Raw genomic sequence first — 19,299 nt, 5'->3', positions numbered from 1 at the left:
GTCCAAAAATAGGAATTTGTGGGCCATTCTGGTTGTAAATCGCTGTTTAAGACATGGACATTTTTGGACAAAATGGTACACAATCTCTATTTTTAGGCACCGAAAAAGCTTGTATTAACGTTATAGTATGTTTGATTAATAATACAAATATTATGGTGATGTTCTACTTACTTTTTATCTTAAATTAACAGGTAACTTCTTAGTTCTTCTTTGTTCTTCAAATTCGGCTGCTTCTTCTCAGGAGACTGGTCTTCACTGCAATTGTAAAAGCTTCAAATTAGTAACTTTGTTTGTATACAGCGCTGTTTTTAATTTAGATATTGATTTTTTTAATTGAAATCCTCAGTGCCTTCTTTAAAACCATTATACTAATTTATTTACATAAGATACATTGCATAAATTCAGTACATATGATATGTTCTTAATGAACAAATTGTATTGAATGACTAACTGTAGCAAAAAAAAATATCTTTACTATGTCTTGTGAACTTTATAATATACCAGTGAATACCACTATTTCTGTAAGTACGCTGTTCTAGGTAATAGCGCCTCAATGTCATGTCTAAATTAAAGTAATTAAGTAAATAAATAAATAAAAACAAAAAAATATGAAATTGTATAAGTATTTTTTTAAAGATTTAAACATAGATTGTGCTTGCATGCAATTTTGTTTGAATATATGTAGTCTATATATCTCATTTAAAAAATGTTAGTTTAACATGATTTGAGTGTGTGTGTATAAAGAAAGTAAGCAGTATAAAGGTTTATAAGTGATAGTTGATTTTAGGAAATTGAAAAAAATACAGTAAATTCATTTTACAGATTACACAAGCTAAAAGTCTGTTTGAAAAGGTGTTCATCTACTGTACAGAAAATATGCATACCTGAAGTTTGTGTTCATGCATTTGGATATGCATGGAGCTGCAAGTAGAAATCTTGGAGACTTGTACAGTATTTCTGGTAGATGGTGCTTGCCACTGATATGACACTTGTACTCAGAGAGATTCACAGTATATTTGCAGTGCTGATCTATGATGATGCAGTTAGATGTAGAGGTCTTGAATGTGATTGGTGCATGGTCATGTGATTTTTTAGCTACATCCAATGAGGGAATGGCAGAGAGAGTGAAGTGGAAATAGTAGAAGGGCTGTTCATGTTATGATATGTCCGCGGACATGGCGGTAGTTCGCGGACATCGGGAGTTACATCCGGGGATTTTTGGTTTCAGAACTCATGCAAATGTGAATAAGCACTGAAAGGGATTGGTCAGGAAAGTTTAGTGGGTGTGTTGTGCCAGGAGAGAGTTTCTCAGATACTCTTTTTGCTGAGAGAACAAAAGATAGCTATAGCTGTGTGTTTCAGAAAACAGATTGTTTGGATTTTGGGAGATTCGTGGATACATTGGTTGAAGGTGCATGCAGAAAGCTGTGGAGTAGCTGTAGATCTTGGATTCCCACATGTGGAAGTACACTGGCATGGAGTACATGGAATGAAGTGGTTGGGCTTGCTACCTCTCTGTGCTACTTTGGAGACAGAGCAACATCCAGACATAATTGTAATTCATTGTGGAGGGAACAGTTTAGGACATGTGACTGGAATTATTTTGCAATTTGCTATGAAAGAAGGACTTGGGAAGGTTATGGACATGTTTCCTAATTCTCAAGTGATATTTTCACGGATTGCGCAGAGACAAATGTGGCTTCGTTCTTCTTCATTTGGTCCACAAATGGAAAAAGCAAAGCGCAATGTTAATGAGGCTGTTTGTGCCTTTCTAAGAGATTTTGGCATGTCCTCTTTTCACAATGAAAATATTATGTTTCGTAGAACACACATTTCTCGCAGAGATGGAGTCCATCTTACTTATGCTGGCAATCAGATTTTTCTGAGAAATGTACAAAATGCATTGCAACCTTTTTTGGAATTACAACAACCATTTTGAAGTAGGTGTTAAGCATTTATAATTTTTGACTTACAAACACCACCCAAAGGCTCTTTTCAGAGCCACCACTTCTTCCCAGAGAAAATTGCAATGTTTGCGATGGGGTAGCAACCCAATTTTTTAAATGTCCGCGTACTTCTAAAAAATACAAAGGGCCCTGCTTCATTTATTTTCACTTCTATTTTTTAACTGTGAAAGGCGGCTCTGAAAAGAGCCTTATTTTTTTTGATTTTTGATATTTTGTATTTTTTTTGGTTTTTTATACATGACACACTAGGAGAGGAGGGGAAAGGAAGGTAAAGGGGGGGACACCAACCACAGGGATAAGAAAGGGCGAGCTGAGAGAGGAAGATGTAAAGTGGGTTTTATTTGGGTAGTGAGCAGATCTTCTCGTGCTCTGAGACGATAGTCTCAAAAGCACTACGAAGTCGCTCCCCCCTGCAGAGTACTGTGTCACAGTACATACATACAACTGTGACCCTCGAAAGGTAAGGGTCATCAGCATTCTGTATGGCCTGTGAGGCAGCTTGAGGAAGACGCTGTCCCACAGAGGTGGTCCTTGTAGTGACAGGATCAGAAACAGAGGATGAAGTAGAGTAAATCAACCTGCTACGTTCTTCTCAAGGTACAACCCTGCAAATAGCCCCAGAGTGAAATGACCTCAGGTGTCGCTTCATAGTAGTGGTCCCAAAGCTGTACTTACCGTGCTTCCTGCGACTGAGTATCATTTTGCACTCATTGCAGGTAACACGGTTCGCACGAGCCTTAGGAACATTCCCATGAATGGTAAATAACCGCCACACCCAAGACTCATGCCTAGTGCGGGTAGTAGGGTTTTCCTCTACCTCATTCTCATCATCCTCTTCTTCCTCCTCCGCATCCTCACTCCTGTTCCCCTCTTCAGGCCCTTGGGGAGGTGGTGGTGGTGGAGGGGGTGGGGGTGGTGCTGAAGCAGGTGCAGCACCAGGTGGCAGTTCTGCAGCGAGGGATGCCATCTCGATGGCGTAATCAGCAAGTTGCTGGAGAAATAGCTGTGCTCTGAAGAATAGCCAGAAACACAATGAGAATAAGCTCTAGGGCGTGTTCTTTTATAGGGGTGCTTGTGCGCGGTCCTCGGACATGCGCGCTGTCCGCGGACAGATGGAACACAAAAAAAAGTTTGAAAAGTTTCAAAAGGTATGTAGAAACTCAGGATTACTATGTGGGACTTGTGCCATGGTGAGATTTTATTGAAAAATATTATGGATTAATTGAAAATGTACTTTTAATTTGTCTGGGGACCCAAACAGTGTCTGCATTCAGAACACGCTATCAGTGTGGGGGCGGTCATATGATCCGTTCGGGAACAAGTCCGCGAAGGAAGCGCATGTCCGCAGGACACCAAAAGCACAGAGATTGGCTAGCGCATGCGCGTTGATGTTCTACGGACACTGTTCGGGTCCTGAACTAATTAAAATTGCGTCACACGTGAAACAAACATTTCAGGACACTGTGTGTGTTCTTAGAACAGTTTAAATTTGCTCGCGAACAGTAAGGACAGATATAGTGTTCTTCAGGACACGTTCAATTTCGTTTATGTACGAACATTTCAGGACACCAATTGTGTTCTTAGAACATTTTCAACTTGCTAGCGAACAGTACGGTCAGGTATAGTGTTCTTTAAGACACCTCCATTTTTGTTTAATTACGAACATTTCAGGACACCGCGTGTGTTCTTAGAATAGTTTAATCTTGCTAGCGAACAGTACAAACAGGTATAGTGTTCTTCAGGACACCTCCATTTTCGTTTATTTACGAACATTTCAGAACACCTGCACTGTCCACGGACACCTACATTGTTTTTTTTTAAAAAAAATAACTATTTACAACACAATATAAAAATTAAACTTTATTTAACATATATTACTAATTTTTGACAGAGAAGGTGAGGCAGAAACAGAAACAAAAACAGGAGAATTAGGGGTTTCATCATGATTGTTATTAGGTGAAGAAGGGATGGAAGTCTCATCAAAAGGTTTTGGGTTATGGAGAGGGTTTGGGGATAATTGACTGGGATATGGTGAGGAGGAACAAGTACATGTGGGGCAATGGTACGAGGTTTTTGGTTTAAAATGATCGTTCACAAAAGTTTTCAAATTATTAAAATTAGTCAACAATAAATCAATTTTTTCTTCTATACTGTGAAAAGTGTTATCCATAACAGGTTTTTCTGAAGTATTTTCTATTTTGGTATGATCTGTACAAAAAAAAAATATATATATGTTAAATGTATACAAAATAATAATTAAATGGTTTATATTATAAAGTGTTTACCATTAGTTTCACTATCTTGTGACATTTCTTCATGTGGGAAATGTTCCTCTAGCCATTCCAGAGTACTAGACATTTCTGTGAGAGAAAAAAAAAAGATAATATATTTTTTTATCTAATACAGAAAGTTTATAAATATATGAATACAATTAAGTACACTTACTATTTCAGGTAAGATATGTCCTATGTACTCAGTGGGTCTGCTCTTGTTCTTAGTTCTGTGGTGTTTGTGAGGTAATTATGTTGGAAGCCAATTTATTTTCTTGTGGTATATTCAATTTTAGAACATAGTGCATTTAAATGAATGGTTAGTGTGTTGTATATATGCGTTACATTTCTTATGTATTACTACATATAATGTGTTTGTGTGCTTTTTTTTAAATTTGTTAAATGTTCCTATGTTATAATAAACAATCAAACATACCCCCCCAGAGTTTTTTAGGTAGTGGTACTGTTCTTCGAACATGTCCGCGAACATTAAATGAGTTCGCGGACATCAAGTACAGTAGAAGAGATTCAGTCAGTTCCACATGATATGTATATAAAGTGAAAGTCATTATTGTTAAGTTGCACTACTAAAAACCTACAAAATTCAATGAAAAAACTTTGTTAAAGGGACGTTATGGTTAAGTTGCGCTACTAAAAACCTATGAAATTCAGTGAAAAAACTTTGTTAAAGGGACGTTATGGTTAATTTGCGCTACTAAAAACCTATGAAATTCTGTGAAAAAACTTTGTCAAAGGGACGTTATGGTTCCAAGTAAAACCGAAAAACCCTTGAAATTCGCGAGTTATGGTAAGCTAAGCAACCATAACTCGCGCCACCACTGTGCACTGCTAAGACTAACACCCAGGACATCAAAGATGACATCACAAATGTCATTGATGACATCACTGATGACATCACATGTGTATGTACTTTTCATGAAATATGTGTACAAGGGATTCTTATTATAATGTTGCGAAACAAGTGTCAAGGATCATTGCGATAAATATCATACCCTAATTAGTGCATTGAACGATGCAATGATATAAATAGCATTCTATTATGGGGTTCTATCTAGTATACTAAGCTACTCATACAGAAACATAACATTGTGTGCAGCGTACAAGATGAAGGTATAATATTCGTAATGTTTATATGTTGAATAATAAAATGATAATTGTTTTCTTAATAGATTTTTGTGTACTGTGAAATATGTAATAAGTAGCTAATAAAACACATGTATTACATAATTGCATTACTATAGACAAAACACAAAGACACAAGAACACATACCAATATGGGTATATACAGGGAAAGTGAAGTTAGCAAAAAAGCACAAGTAGTAGCAGAAACAATTCATAATTTAACTGATTATTTTCATGCAAATAAATGATTGCTCTGTTTCAAAGCTGCTATTCACCCTAGGTATATGTATCACTTGATGTGATTGGACCCTAAGGAAAGTAGTGTGAGTACAATGTATACAAATATGACCATATACAGGGAAAGTACAGCCATAAAAAAAACAGAACTATCAGAAAGTGCTGATAAGTCTATTGATTATCTGTATGCATAAAAAGGATTGCTGTCTTTCAAGCTTGTGTCTTCCCGTATATATATGTTTCATATGATGTGACTGGACTCTAAGGGAATTACTGTAAGAACCTACTTGTAGGATACGTCTACAAATAAAATACAATTTTTTGTTTCTGACTGTTACTGAAGAAAACCATGTGGCCTAGATATGTCAGCAAAAGAAAAAAGAGTGAGCCAGACATGTGATGTCATCAGTGATGTCATCAATGACATTTGTGATGTCATCTTTGATGTCCTGGGTGTTAGTCTTGCTTAGCTTACCATAACTGATGAATTTCAAGGGTTTTTCGGTTTTACTTGGAACCATAACGTCCCTTTGACAAAGTTTTTTCACTGAATATATATATATATATATATATATATATATATATATATATATATATATATATATATATATATATATATATCAAAAAACACAGCAGAGGAAAGAAACCCGCACTCCACCGTGAGGTACTGCAGGTCCCAAAAAATGACAAACTCGAATCAAGGTAAAGACACAAGTTTTAATGTTGGTAAAAAAAAATGCAAAAAAAGCAAAGCACACACAGCAAACAAAGCAGGACGCCAAGGATGGGTCCTGAACGACGCGTTTCACACTTCCCTGAGCGCTTGGTCACGTTAGGGAACCATAGTGAAAAACACAATACATATTGCACAGTAGTCCCTCTTCCATTTTGCCTGTTTCCACAAATCAACCACTATGCTGTAAAAACCAGGGCAGCCATGTTAGACTGGAGTAAAGTCTAAAACAGAACAATGATATCAGCAATTAGATATAGCAGTATAATACAATGCACAGCAAAGTAATTCAAAAAACATGTTTAAAATGTCACAAAAATAAGAGGTAAGCATAATACTGAAATATAAGTCCCATGATAAAAAATAAAGGACAATTGATATGGATGCATACACAACAACAGTTTTTTCTTTTTTGGAAATGAAAACATCACTTTCCAAAAAATGCAGTCAAAAGTTATAACATAAAGTGCAATGTCAATATTATGTAAACATATTAACATAGAAGTATTATAAAATAAATGCACCATTATCAGGAAAGTGCGACCATGGAATTAAAACATGTTTCTATAAATGGGCCATAAAGTGCAAGTGCAATAGCAAAAGATCTGATGAGTGGGACAGCCCACAGTTACAACATAAAGTACAAGTGCATTTCTATGTAAACATATTGACTTAGCAGCAGTGGACAATCAACCAAAGTAGTTTGATACTCCTGAAGTGCAAGTGCATTTCCATGTAAACATACCGACTTAGCAGCAATAAACAAGAGACCAAACTTGTTATGGTACTCATAAAGTGCAAGTGCAAGGATTTTACGATATAATTCCATATTAAAATACATATGGCTGCAAGCTAGGGTTGGAATAAAAACACTACATGCTCTAGAGTCTTAAAAGAGTAGTTAGTTTTTTGTTGATCACGTGCCCACACGGTAAAACGCAAATATATGAAAACATGAAATCTGTACAGTACACAACATGATAGAATAACAAGTAAGGAAAGAAGGCAAAAATTGGTAGGAAAGAAAGCAATATCCATAGAAAAAATAGATTTAGAATAAACCTTTATCAAAAATCATAAAAATAATGGTCCCTTAATGTATCAGAATGGCAAGACAGCCGTAAAACCAAAAAGGAAATGAGTCTGGTACAATAACACAGACAATAAAATTAAAACAAGGCATTTCCAGGCTAGAACAGTATGTCTGAATAGTACCTAAGAGAAGCAATATTGGGTAACCAAAATCAAACAGACAAGAGCAAGAAAAATAAAGCGAAAGGAACACAGTATCAGATGCCCATAAAAGTATGTAGCTCCTCATCCACGTTGTGACCGTTGGGGTATTTAATATCAAAGTGTAAAATCAACCTGGTTTCCAATTGTCTAAGTTTCAGGGTTCGCTCACCACCTCTCTAGTTAGTCGGGACATGCGCAACAGCAAAAAGCGTAAGAAGATGTACATCACTATGATGCACTATATATACATATATATATATATATTCACTGACAAAACACAACAATTTAAAGTGACATTTTAGTTACTTTGTACTAATAACAACCTATCCACATTATGGTTACACATTAGAACGAAAAACACCAGAAATTCGCCAGTTATCGTAAGCTAAGCAACCATAACTCACACCACCACGGTGCACTGCTAAGACTAACACCCAGGATATCAAAGATGCCATTGATGACATCACTGATGACATCACATGTGCAATTAATGTTGATGAAAGTCCCTACAACGTGTTTATAATGTTGGTAACAAGATGTCAGGGGTAATCGGGAGACCTATCATGAACTACCTAATCTATCAAAGAATGTACTCATCTAAACGAGATTTTATGGCAGTGTTGTTGGTAATACAGGAACCTAATCATACATAACCAAAGGCAATGGCTGCAGCATGCACCATAGAAGTACAATATTTGTAATCTAGTACTTTTGGATAGTACAATAATGAATGCTACCTTATCAGAGTTTTGAGTAATGATAAACATGTAATAAATAGCTAACAATTCAAGACTCACTACACACTTGTGCTAGTACAAACAATACATATGAAGACCCACAATGCATACAAATCAGAGCCATATACTGGGTACCTAAAGTAAGGAAGAAAGAAGCAGCATCCTCAGAAAACGTTAAATACATTACAGTTTATTGTCGTGTAAACAAATGAATTGTGTGTTGCAGGCATGCTTATTGACCTATGTATGTGCACCATGACCTGTCACCAAACCCTAAGGAAAGTAGTTTACTTACATTTGACAATGTTAACGTCTAGATATATAGCATCTTTTGATTTTTAATGCCCTAACTGTCAGTGAACAGAACCACTTGGTCTACGCATGTCAGTTGACAAAAGCAAGTGGCCCAGATATGTGATGTCATCAATGATGTCATCAATGGCATTTGTGATGTCATCTTTGATGTCCTGGGTGTTAGTCTTAGCAGTGTGCAGTGGTGGCATGAGTTATGGTTGCTTAGCTTACCATAACTGATGAATTTCTGTCTTTTTTTTGGTCTTACGTGTAACCATAATGTGGATGGTTGTTATCCGTGCAAAGTAACTAAAATGTCCCTTTCAAATAGTGGTGGCACTGAAGTTAATAGGTTTTTAGTGGCGTAACATAACCATAACGTCCCTTTAAAAACATTTCTTTGTCATTGAATGCCATAGGTTTTTACTAGTGCAATTTAAGCATAATGCTCTTTCAACAACATTAGTTTTTGAAGATGTACTGTTAACATTCTGAACCTGCAGGCACCATGTGAATGCGCACAGAAGTCTCGTAGTATATGTCTGGTCGCTGACATCGGGTGGCATCCAACCTGCTCAGAAAGGCAGGGGCTCTCTTCCATAGTGGTACCATTCAGCAAACACAAGAAACATATGCAAGCAGCAGCATGCACATGAATTACAAGGTAAAATAGAGTAGGTCTGCAAACTGTGTACTTATGAAGCAAACAGCACAAAGGCATAGGGACTAAACCATAACTGAATGCACCAACAACAGAAGTGATGCCTCTCTTCAACAATCTTACCGCACTGCTACTGTGCATGGGAACAAATAACGAATGGACTGAGTAAGGACGGGAAAGTACAAAGACCAGAACATCACTGCAACATATTAAGCACACTACATTATGTCTGATAATTGCACAGGTGGTGCAGTATACAATAGTACAGAAGCATAACGTTTTGTGTTTGTACGACGCAATGGCAAGCACCTTACAGTGGCTGGAAGAAAATTTCCCTAATGACGCAATGACTTACGATACTAACCCCTTTGGTACTCACAGTAGTGTGAAACGTAAATTATGTAATATATATTGCTTCATGTACACCTAACACATTTTGATTTCTGTACGAGAACATATTGGAAAGGAAAGCAATGCAACACAAGCGGCACCCTTTCCACAACAGCATACAGGCATAGGAAATGAAAGAAAATCTGTAAATAGCAAAATGGATAGGCTGGAAGCCAAAATAGAAGAATTTGTGAACATTTGTCCCACCTTAAAATATTGCGTACAAGAGTATATTATGGACAAAATAAAATAGCACTGCCAGACAATTACGTGTACCCCTTCCCCATGTCACAGCCCGCCATCCCCTAAAAAATCCATGTGATGGGAAACGTTACGGTGATACCTCAATCCCTTCCTCCCCTCACAACCAACTTGTGCATATCCCCAATTCCCCACAATAAGTATCCACTTCTGCTACCCCATCCCTTTCTTAATGGTGTGTATGAATGTGTGCAAGTAAAATTGATATTTAAATTGTTGCTGAGTGTATATGTGGTATTGTTTTTTTTTTTTTTTTTTAATGCCACTATGACTCAACGGCGCACAGTCCTCCTAGGAATGACCACAATTAAGCAAAAAGGAAGGTGTCCCAGGACACCGCACCTGCCCGGCCTATCCGCAATGACAATAGAGGCATCCGTACGTCGCAAGTACGACCCACATGTCTGCATCTTGTGCACCACCTATAAATATGTTTGGGTGCGTACATTTGTTCTTTGCACAAGTACACACATGTGTATCTGTTCCTATGTGTCCTGGGAACACCGCCGCTGTGCAGAATATGAGAACAAACTTTAATTAGTTTGAACCACCCACCCACTTCCTAATGGTAGCTATACACATAAACATCACAGCTGCTATACCCTATACCCTATAAACACCCAGAATGTCCCAAAATGGTCGGCGCACGTGTGTCGCACTACTAATCAGTACAGAAATGGCAACGGTGTGCATAGGACACCTATGCACATGCGCACAATGTGTTCCGGTTCAAGGGAGAACAGAGGCGACATCACCATGATACCGCACGCATGCTGTTTTTCATAAAGTACAAGCTTACAAACAAACCACAATGTGCCATTGCACATGTATGTATGTTTTTGAACAATGTAGGCCTGTTTTCCGGGTGCACGTTCTCCACAGAAGTTCTACAAAAGGCCACACCCCAGAGCTGCTCCACAATCTGTTGTAGCTTTTCAGAACAGAGCAGCAGGCCACATAGGTTTGACCTGTAATTGATGTTGGACCAAATCTGCTGTGCTACGTTGCCTTTGCAAGTAATGGCAACCATGTCAGGCCAGCTCACCATGCACAGTAATGGAGAAAAGTATTACCGGCCTTTCCTGTGAACCACACCCTCAGTTGCAATAGTCCCCACTGTCCCATTTCCATGGGTAGTATGCTGAAAACGGTAATATGTGGCACGTGCATTTCCCCAAGTACGGTGAGGGCCATGCCCCAATAAAGCAGAAACATTCCTTCTTCCCTTTCCACTTTCTTCTTTCTAGCATGCCGGCATTGGGTACTGTTAAATAGTTCCACACGCATCCACCAAGCACATTGAAGAGCTCTCCATGTAACAGTAGCAGTTCTGTACTACAGTCCTCTGCGTACACACCACACCAGAAACGTTATTGCTCAATCCCTCAAACTCCACAGTCCCAATTCCATGGCTACCATCCTAAAATTCCTTGGATGTGGCTTTCGTGCTGTGTGCAGCCGTGGGGGTATACATCGCAATCAGGGTAGGGGAGTTTGTTTTCAGTGGCGGCTCTGAAACAAGCTTTTTCTTTTCTTTTTAGGTGCTTTTAGAGAAACACCTTTTTTTCAGTTTTTATTTGATTGTATTTAGTATTTAGTATTTATTTATTTATATTGCACACGTAACCCAGGGGTAGCCAGGCGCAGAGGCATCAAGAGGATTGCAAAGCTTGGTTACATACAGTGGAATGAGGTCCAGCTGTGGTTATAGTGCTCGAAGCGTCAAAAAGAAACAAAGCACGCTGATGAGGCTTAAGTTACAGAAATATACAATATAAGCAATACTATATACAAGATTCCGGTTGTCTCATGAAAGGGATCTACGCTGAACAGTGGACAACCTAAGTGTACATATTTACAATCATTGTGGTGTGGAGCATCAGGGCAGCAAGAGGTCGTTATGCATCGTGAACCTTGAGCCAATGGATGGTCTTAGATCTGAATTGGTGGTAGGGGAGGTCCTCCCTGCAAGGAGGTGGAAGGGAGTTCCAGAATTGTGCTGCGTTTACAGGAAAGCTGTTCCCTCCAGACATTGGGCCTCATTACACGGTAGGCGGTAGGGACATACCGTTACCGGTAAGGGATTACCGGTATCGGTAAATCCCCTCCCCAATCACGAACCGGACATACCGCTATTAGCGGCACCGCAAAGTACGGTGGCACTATTAGCGGCAAGTCCGTGAGCGCGCGGCCCCTCAGACCGGAAATAGCGGCATAGCGCTAATATCACGGCATCACGAGCCATGCGTACATGGCAATACCGGCATGTAGTAGACCCAAAGAACCCTTACCGGCAAGGCGCTAATACCGGCATCGCGAACCACACGTTAAAAGAGCACAGCAGAGTTCCCACCTGCCACAGGTGGACAAAATCAGCACAGGTGGAGGCAATGGAGACTGGCAGCACAAAAGAGCACACCACACCCCTCCCCACACCCATTCCCACACCAAGATGGATGCAATACTAGCAGCATTACATGGGCTAGAGGACATGATTGCTGTGCAGCAGCTACAACAACAGGCAGCACAGAGGAGACGCAGGAGGAGGAGGAGGAGGGAAAGACAGGCGCAGCAAGCACCACCAGTGCACCTAGTGATACCACAGAGGCAGCCACCAATTCCCAGGATCAGAGCCAGTCCAGTCAACCTAACCCCTGAGCAGATACACACCCTCTACCGTCTGGACTGGGATACCATCACCACCATAGTAGACATGATATACAACGACATTGTGAGTCTCATTGACATCCGTACTGCCATCCCCCCTCTACTGAAGGTAGTAACAGTGCTCCACTTCTTGGCCACAGGCACCTACCAGCATACGGTAGGTCAGATGCATGGCATATCACAACCAGTATTCTCACGCACACTGAACCAGGTGCTCGATGCCCTCCTGCAGCACACAAGTCAACACATATACATGCCACGGACTGCCCAGGAGATCTCCAACACCAAAGTTGGCTTCCATTCACTGGCAGGCATCCCAAGTTGCATCGGGGCCATCGACTGTACCCATGTAGAACTGCTGGTCCCACATGCCAATGACGTAGTGTACCGTAACAGAAAGCAATACCACTCCATCAACGTCCAAATGGTATGCGACTCCAATAAGATCATCACACATTGCTGTGCCCGATATCCCGGTTCAACCCATGATGCAATGGTCCTGCGGAACTCGACAATACCACGATACATGGAGCGACATGCTGGACAACGTTCGTGGCTACTTGGTGAGTAGCAGGCCGACCACATGTCAGTGTGATGTGGATTGTGAGTGGGGGGGGAGATGCATACTCCAACTGGGCGTGAACTTGTGTCATGAGAAGAATGGACATACATATTTGCATCACTGTACAGTGAGGCAGCCCACAATGGACCAGAGACAAAACCACATGCCGGAAGTGAGTGCCACGGCAAAAATATCAATCCATTACGCCAAACAGGCCATTCCAAACAACATGCACACCGCACAACACACCATTCCCCCATTACACAAATCAGCAACATGCATATCAAAATCACAACTGAAATGTACGCTGAACAACATCAGAAATGGTCCGCGCACATGAGTGCATACAAATGGATCCCCTGTAGCCATTGTGGTGAGGCACACCCGTACCCCACCACAGAATTGCCATCAAACAGCATGGGGACATCAACTAAGGAATGGCAGTGTACTAGCAGTGTGGCACTAACGTTGCCAGGGCCAGGAAACACAAATCACTTAAACTCTGGCGGGACATGGCAATCCCTGCTGTATGCATGCATGGTGCATGTCCACTTGCAAGGACCACCTCACCTTCCCACATTGCAGTTACCCTGATTGCCATGCGTGCTTGGATCAGTGGATGTCGTTGAATATGCAATGTTTGTTTGTGTGATATGTGCACGCTCCACATTATGTAGACACTTACACATACCCATTGTTGCACCCATGCAGGTGATGCAGGTTATCCCCTGAAGAGGTGGCTCCTTACCCCTGTGCGGAACCCACAGAACAGGCACGAAGAGGACTACAATCATGCACACACCCGTACCCGCGTGGTGATCGAGCAGACATTCGGCCTATTGAAGGAACGCTTCCGGTGCCTCAGCAGATCGGGCGGGGCACTCCTGTACGGGCATGAGAAGGTGGCCAAGATCACCATGGCATGTGTCATGCTTCACAATATGTGTATCAGACGGAATGTGCCAATGCCCCCTGACATAGAACTGCGACCACCGTCTGAGGATGATGACGGGGATGAGGATGGAGGAGAGGGGGCTGCAGGTCATGCAGGTGGCGATGCCCATGAGGGACGTGCTGTGCGGCAGCACCTGATAGACCATTGTTTCTGATGCACATGGATTAGGAGGGTGCAATTGGTGTTCAGCTCAGGGCACGGGGTGTATGGAGGACATAATCACAGTGCACCCTTCAACAATAAAGCACACATACACAATTATCAATGTCCATTCATGTGATTATCCATGCCATTACGTGTGTATTGAGCATTATGACATTCAAACGTGCATGTACCCTCCAACCCAACAACCCTCACCCCCCTCCCCCCACAACTCCCCCAAACACCCTCACCCCCCTCCCCCCACAACTCCACCGAACACCCTCACCCCCCTCCCCCCACAACTCCACCGAACATGGTGTGCACATCAGTGCTGCATTAGTTCCCAAGTGTCAACAGGGACAGGCTGGCCCTACTTCCCTCCTCCACTACCACCATTGGGGGGTTGTGAGTCTGACCGCCGCAAGGACCGGCTGGACCTGCGCAGGATGGTTGTCTGGTCGGAGCTAGTAGACGAGGGCGTGGCTGGTTGATCTGCTCCCTATGAGTGACGCATGCTCTCCATCGCCTCAGCAATGCGCGTTAGGACCTGCCTCACAGCGGCCATCTCGTCACATAGGCGCGTCGTGTTGCTGTCCATGGCAGCTTTCATGTCCCTTGACAACACCCGGATCTCCTCCCTGGTCGAGGCAGCCTCGCTCACTTGCCGGGCAACCAGGGCATTGAGCTCCTCCTGGCGCTGGCGTATCAGGCTCATGGTGTCGTCTGCGGCCCTGCCCCTGTTACTCCTCGGCGCAGCTTGCTGCATGTGGCCGACATCAGGTGAGCTCGCCACGGGACTGAATGACCCATCCATTGCATCTCCGGCATGCACCTCATGGATGCTGCCATTGGATGTGTTGCATGGGCTGTGGAGTGGGGACAGCTGGGGGCTGGGTGTACGCTGCCCTTCCGGTGTCGGACATGGGTCGTCCACATCACTCATAGGTGCCGTGGCTGCTGCTTCCCCAACGGAGCTATTGGCTGCGGACGGTGTGCCTTCTGGCACTGGCTCCTGAGTGGTGGGGGTGGGTGGTGGGGGTGCTGCCACAGTGTCGGATGGCATTTCGACCCTTGGTGTGGTCGTTGCGTGGGTGGCTTTTGAACGCTGGGCCACTCCAGATATCCCAGTGCCCCTCGATGTACTGGGCCTGGTGCCTGCATCCTTTCCCTTGGCCTGCTTTTTGGGTGGTGGGGCCTGCGTTGCAGAGTCCAGCTCCTCACTGTCAGATTGTGACCCTGTGGGGGAGCAAGACAGGGATAACATCAGTGATGGGTCAACGTGCATCATGCATATGTTGTTGTTGCTGCAGTTCTTTGGATTTGGACATCTACTTTGGGCCTGCAGGTTGTTGGCCAGATGGGTGGGTCATCCGGACATGTGTCAGGGTGACACGTGTGTGAGGTGCTGCATGCATGTGGTTGTGTGGGGATGTGCAGGGCATATATGCAGGGTTGTGTACATGTGTGTGTGATGACCCCATCCATTAGCTGATTCCCAATTCACATTTGGGGGAGGGACTCATGCTTGGCATTGCTGTGTCTTGCGTGGTCACTCACCTCCGTCTGACGTTGTTGCCACACCACACTCCATTCGGCCCACTCCATCGATGGATTCTATGCCAATGGTGCTGGCACATGTCTCCTCCCACTCCTGCATCTTCATCGGGGATCCACCTCCGCCTCCTGTGCCCATGGCCAGATTCCTGTTGGCCGATAAAATGCTGCATACACGGAGGCGCAGATCATCCCACCGCTTGCGCACGTCCTTTACGGTGCGGGGGGTGGAGCCCACCGCACTGACTTTCTGCGCCACCTCAGCCCAGATTTCCTTTTTTCTCAGGAGTGCCGGGCGCCGCATGTCGCTAGCGAACACTACGTCTGCATTTGCAGCCAGGGTGTCTGCCAGCATTTTCAATTCCTCGTTTGAGAAGCGTTCTTTGCGCTGGCGCGCATCGGCTTTCTTTAGGGCCTTGGGCATTGTTTGTTCTTCTGGGATGTGGTTTTGCCAGTCGTGGTGTTGCTGCAGGTCCTGAGTGCAGGGGATGGCAATGGATTGTGTTTTTAAAGATGGCCGCCGGGCTCTTTCCCGTTCCGGTGCGATGACGCTATTTCCGGTTCCGGTGTTTTACGGTGACCGCTAATAGCAGTGACCGCTAACAGCGGTGACCGCTAATAGCGTGCAGCATGAGGGCGGAGGTGCTATCAGCACTTTGGTCGGAGCCGGTAAGGTGCTTTTCCGCCATGGCGGTAGGGTCATTTACCGGCATGGCCCTATGCGCGTGTCCGCTAACTCGTAAAGGAACGCTATTAGCGGTCTCCTACGATGGCGGACTCGCTAATAGCGCCATGACGGTAAATCACATTTTTTAGCGCCTACCGTGTAATGAGGCCCATTGTACGTTTAAACCTGGGCACCAGGAGGAGATTGGAATTGGCCATTCTAGAGGGGCGAGAAGAAGTTGGTCTGGTGAATCTAGTGATAAGGTATTGAGGGGCTGCTTGGTGGAGGCATTTGTGAGTCAGAGAAACCGATTTGAGGAATATTTTGTCTTTAGTAGATAGCCAGTTGACCGACCTTCTGATATCAGAAATGTGGGCTTTCTTTGGGATACTGAGGGCCGCTCTTAGGGCATTGTTTTGAAGGATTTGAATTTTATCCGTAATATATTTGTTGCAGCCTACATAAAGTGCATTGCAATAGTCCAACTTGGACAGGATCAGAGATCTGGCTAGGGTGATGCAGTTAGAAGGAGAGAGAAAAGGTTTGGCTGCTCTGATGAGTTTGCATGTGTAGGATGTGGTGGATGCCATAGTATTAACTTGTTTTTTGAAGGTGAGAGTAGAGTATAGGTAGAAGCCGAGGGTTTTGACCTCCTTCGCTTTCGTAATCTTATTGTTGTCAATTACGAAAGAGGAGTAGTTTTGGTCTAGTTTGTTGAGGTTATGTGAGGACCCTAGAATGAGGAGTTCTGTTTTGTCATCATTCAGGCATAGACCGTGTGAGGCGATCCATGCCTGGATGATGAGGTACACTTTATTGACGAAGGCCAAATCCTTGTCATAATCCCCCGTCAACGGGATGAGGATCTGGGTATCTACGGCATAATTAGTGTAGGTAATACCCAGACCATCTAGATCATCAAAAAGGGGCTTCGTGAAGATGTTGTACAGTGTCGGGGAGACGCAAGATCCCTGAGGCACACCACAGGTGATGGGCGTAGGGTCGGCAGCTGCTAGTAGGGAGAAGACTCTCATTGTGTGGTTATTTAGAAAGGATTGGATCCAGTCAGTTGCCACTTGAGAGAAATGGGGTGCTTTTTGTAGGTGGTCGCATAGGATCTTGTGGTCGACCAGGTCCAAGGCAGCTCATGTATCTGTGCCTTAAGATCTATGAGTGCAGTTTCGGTACCATGTTAAGGCCTGAAGCCCAATTGTCGGAATCCTAGGAGATGGAAGTGCTCGAGGTAATGTTGGATTTGTTGGTATGGTATTTTGTCGAGGATTTTAAGAAGGAACGGTACTGTAGTGATGGGGCGGAAGTTAGTGGGAGTAGAGGGGTCTAGATTCCTTTTTTTGAGCGCGGGGAGGACCCAAGATTGTTTCAAATTGTTAGGTACGGTGCCTGATGTGAATGATGCATTTATTAGTTTGGTAATAAATGGTGGGAGATCACGAGCCGCGTCCTTTATCAATTGTGCAGGGCATAGGTCCCTGTGGCAGTTCGATGGTTTGAGGGTGAGAATGACATTTTCTACCTCTTTGGTGGATACTTTGTGGAAGTTAAAGTGGGGATTGTGCGCAGGGGGGTGCGTCTGAGTAGGGTGAGACTTTTTAGGGATGAGGATACTTGGTTTAGTGGAGGAGAGAAGGGAATCTTTTTTAATGCTTATCTTTGTCTTGAGAGAGGAGATTTTGCTAGCTAAGGCATTTTGTATACCTGTGCACCAATTTTTATCCTTGAGGCACGAGTCAGGAACTTGGATAGGAGATTCAACCTCTTTTAGTATTGTAAAGAGCTCTCTGGTGTTGGATTTGGCTTGTGAGATTCGAGTGCTGTAGGACATTTGTTTGGCCAGGATAATTTGTTTTTTATATTGGGATGCTAGTCTACTCAGGTTTTTCTTATTTTTTTGGGGGATGTGATCTCCAAGTTTTTTCACAGTGTCGCTTTTCCTGTCTGAGGGCTTTAAGATTAGGAGAGAACCAAGAGTTGATATGTTTTCGAGGTTTGCTCTTTTTCAGCTTCAATGGGGCTATGACATCAAGAGATGAGAGCATGACTTTATTATATATGTCTACCATCATGAAGGGATCTGTGTGATCCGGAATGGCATTCAAGGTCGGTGCGATCAATGGGATCACATTTTCAGGAGTAATGTTCTTTTTGTTTCTAGTCTGGACAGCTTGAGCTATACTGTCAATTTGCGCTGGAGTCGCCTCTAGGGTGAACGAGATCAAGTAGTGGTCTGTCCAGGGCTGTGGAAGTATAGAAGAGACCAGGACTGGGCAATTGTGCACAGCTAGCCAGTCCAGAGTTCTACCTTTGGTATGAGTAGGCTCTGTGATCTTCTGGGTAAAGCCCAGTTCCTCTAAGGTATTGTTAATTATTGTGGCATTGGCATCTGCGGGGTCACTAAGACCAAGGTTAAAGTGTCGTAATAGGATGCTTTGTGAGGAGTTCTTGAGATTATTTGAAAGGATATTTGTAAGGTCTTCTTCAAATGACCCTAAAGGGTCAGGTGGTCGGTAAATAAGGTGAATGGAGATGGATTGTGTATTAGATAAGGTTAACTTTGCAGTTAAAGATTCACAAGTTCCTTCGTTGGATGGTGACTCAATTATCAGAGGGAATTTAGTTTTAGCTGTAATGGCAAAACCTCCGCCTCGAGAGGTGGTACGATCGAGTCTTAGTAGAGTATAGTCATCTGGTATGGCTAACATAATTGCGGGGCCTGCTGTTGGATGTAGCCAAGATTCAGTAATATTGTGTGTTTTCTTGTGCTCACATTGTTACAGTCAACTCTTCAACACATCCTGTAAATAGG

Source organism: Ambystoma mexicanum, chromosome 6q, assembly GCF_040938575.1.
Source record: "Ambystoma mexicanum isolate Mex_15411 chromosome 6q, UKY_AmexF1_1, whole genome shotgun sequence".
NCBI lineage: Eukaryota > Metazoa > Chordata > Amphibia > Caudata > Ambystomatidae > Ambystoma > Ambystoma mexicanum.
The sequence above is the reverse complement of the archived record's forward strand: the minus strand, read 5'-3'. Positions refer to the sequence as shown.